Below are 3,700 nucleotides of genomic sequence, written 5' to 3' on the forward strand. Positions count from 1 at the left end.
GTCCTTTAATTTTTTCTTTAAGAGGCGAGATTTGACATTTCGTAACACGAATTTGCCAAATTCGCAACACAGTTTTCAAATTATCGAATTCGGATTTTTTTACCCGATTTTTTCTACCGTGTTCACCTATATCGGTAATTAAGTTTCTAAATTGGCGAATTCAATTTGTGAAATTCGCGTTGCGAAAATTTTCATGTTCGCGTTGCGAATTTGGAAACTATGTTGCGAAATAGGAGTTCGCGTTGCGATTTTGTTGGTTATTTTTGCAAATCCAAAAAAAAGTTGGTTAAAATCGCATATTATAAAGCATTTTCGGTCACTGAAGTTATTTTCTCTTGTTTTAATTATGAATGTTCTCTCTAAAATGTTGGATGTGGCTGCTTCGAGGGGAGTTTTCTAGTTTCATTCTAAGAGTAAAAGGGTTGGCCTCACACATATGAGCTTTGCAGATGATTTGTTGATTTTTTTCGAAGGGAACAATAGATTCGATAGTTGGTATTATATGTGTGATGCAACAATTCTATAAGTACTCTAGGCTGCAGCTAAATCATGTTAAGTCATTTGTGTTTTCATCTGGAGTGAGCGAGGAGGTGTGCATTATGGGAGAGATCACGGGATTCAAAGTGGGGCACCTCTCAGTGTGGTATCTCGACGTTCCTTTGGTCACTAAGTGTCTCACTGAAAAAGATTACGCTCCTCTGGTGGATAAGGTGGCTTCTAGAGTTGGGGTGGTCCTCGAAATTCCCTTCGTATATAGGCAGATTACAGCTCATTCAGAGTGTGATGTATAACATCCAAGCTTATCGGGGGAGGCATTTTGTGCTTCCTAAGGAGGTCCTGAGAAGATTGGCTCAACTATGCTCTCGTTTTTTTAGAATGGGAGTGATCAGCAAGCTAAGGGTGCACATGTTAGCTGAGAGATGATTTGTAAGCCTAAGATGGAGGGTGGGATGGGTTTTCGGGAACTAGATACATGAAATTATGGTAGTATGATACGACTGTTTGGGCTTTGGTGGTTAACTCAGACACTTTATGGCAAATACGGGCTGATACTTGTGTGTTAAAGGGGTGCTCATTCATGGAATTTATCCTCAAAGCGGGTAGTTGGTTCTGGAGGAAGCTAATAAAATTAAGAAGAATAACGACGTGGTTTGTAAATCCCTCTACTAGCACTTAGAGGCTTCAAGGGGACTGTAATATAAAAGAAGTGTGGAAGCAGATTAGAAGGAGGCAAACTAAGGTCAGCTAACTAGCATCATTTGGTTTCCCCTTTCTATTTCAAGGAACACTATTATTACTTAATTTTCTTTACTAGATAGGTTACCAACTAGTGATAGGTTGTTGAGATGGGGAATGGAGGTGGGAGGGGGTGTTGTTTTTTAGAGAATGTGTTGAAATGAGGAACTATTTGTTTTTTTGAATGTGGTTACTCGAAGGGGATTTGGATTTGCATTTTGAGGTTGTGTGGGTTGGCTAAGAGAGTGGGTACTTGGATCTAGGAGCTGGCTTGGGCGGGCTCCAAGTTTAGGGGTATGACATTCTTATCGGTTCTATTTAGGGTCGCTTGGGAGCTTACATTAGTTGTATTTGGAAGGAAATGAATTAGAGCCATTGTTTTGAAAACCGGATCGGACCGATCGGTTCAATCGGGAACCGCTGCCTTGTCCGGTCCATTCTACCCCGGTTGAACCGGTTCTAGTGAACCACAATAAACCGTTCGAATCGTCTTTGAACCGCTCGAACCGGACCGGACCGTGAACCGGTTCAACCTATTTTTTTAATTTTTTAATAAATGTTTTTAGTATTTTTATTTAATATTTAAAATAATTATGACGTCGTCCGGTTCTTACGACCGGTTCAACCGGTTGAACTAGTGAACTGGTAGCACGGCCGGTTCGCTATCCGATCTGATTCTGAAAACCATGATTAGAGCGTGTTTGGAGGTGCACATAAATGTATCACTGACTTCATGAATAACTCAAGAGAGGAGGTTTGACTGGGATTTATGGGGTTTCCATTAAGAGGGGGCTAAATGACAAGTTGCACAGGGATTGAGGTATAGTTTAAATTAGTTTCTAGGGTTGGTGCTACTCTAACTTGAAGGGCGGCATTTTTTTTTGTTTAGAATTTTTCTTTTTGATTGATATGGTTGTTTTAATGTAACAATTTTTTATGCTTCTTTTGGGTAATAAAATTTTCGATTATCCAAAAAAAGTTACGAAATATATTTTAATTGTAAGAAAATATCTTATTTAATTTATATAAAAAATTGTTCATGAGGAGTTTTAAAAAATAAACAATAGAGTGGTGACCAAATTAGAAAATTGATAATAATTGGGTGACTAACTGGGTAGTTTACCCTTTATGTTTAAAAATTTAGTATTATTTTGGGTAAAGTACACAAATGATCAATCGACTATAGGTACCGTTTTGTTGAGTCATACGACTGTTAAAGTTACAGAATAGTTCTCTAACTATATGACATTACTTTGTTGAGCTTCTCGACTATTAAAAGTTATAAAATGGTCACATAACTATTCATATGTTTCAAATTCATATTTTTTATTAAAAAAATAAATTAGATGGGTAACCTTATTTTGAGTCTCCTTAAAAATCTCCTTAAATCTACAAAAGGAGGAAAATAGTACTGCAGAAATAGACATGCAATCCAGACTTACAAAAAAAAACACCTAGACACAAATTCACCGCTAACACATACCCGAAAGAGCAACCGAACAACAACAAGCTAAAAAAGTTCCTGCCTACCAAACCTTTCTTTGCAAGATGGTCGACCAATTCCATGGAGTTTTACGTGCGGCAGTTTAATATACGGTTAAGGAAATACATTATTGAAAATATTATTTTTTTAATATTTTCGGTAAAAAAATTACTCAAAACATTATTATTTCTACCATAAATGCTATTATTGGGCGCTTTACCTGGTTCGTTAACATATCAAGTAAAGCGCTACCTAAAATATTATTTTTTTACTAGAAATGTTAATATTGAACATTTTACTGGAAAAGTTAAAAACATTAATGTTTTAGGTAAACAAATACTTTTTTAAGTATTTTTTTACCAGAAATGTTAAAAAAATAATAACATTTCTAGTAGCGCTTTTTTAGCCGTATATTAAGGCTGTCGTACGGTAAAACTTCCCACCAATCCAAAATGAAACATAGGAGTGTAAAAAATTTAAACGGCAAAATATCTCACAACAATCAAACAATCTCCTCTAAAATCTGATTCCAGAACTGTTTGAACTGTATAATTATTTGAGATTCTGAGATCATATTTTATCAAATATTAGTTAGCATATTAATGTCTAGTTCAGACGAACATCAAATTTTTAAAAGAAAATGACGAGTTTAAAATATATAAATAATCAAATGATCATTTTGTAACTTTTTAATAGTCGAGATTCAATAAATCATTATCATATAATTACGGATCATTTGTGTACTTTACCTATTTGTTTTTCATTTCTCACAATGAAATACATGCTTTAGAGCCATGCACGTGTGGCTGTTCTCCTACGAGTGAGAGTGAATAATAATAAATGAAATGGTTTAGTTTAGTTAAACAACCGTAAACCCTAATCATTTCAATACACTTCCTCAAGCTCTAGCCATCTCTTACTCGCGATCGACTCTTGTATGTTTGATCTTTAATTTTTAGTTTCCCCCGATCTTCGGTTCTC

Source organism: Hibiscus syriacus, unplaced genomic scaffold, assembly GCF_006381635.1.
Source record: "Hibiscus syriacus cultivar Baekdansim isolate YM2019G1 unplaced genomic scaffold, ASM638163v2 tig00112159_pilon, whole genome shotgun sequence".
In the NCBI taxonomy this organism is placed as follows: domain Eukaryota; kingdom Viridiplantae; phylum Streptophyta; class Magnoliopsida; order Malvales; family Malvaceae; genus Hibiscus; species Hibiscus syriacus.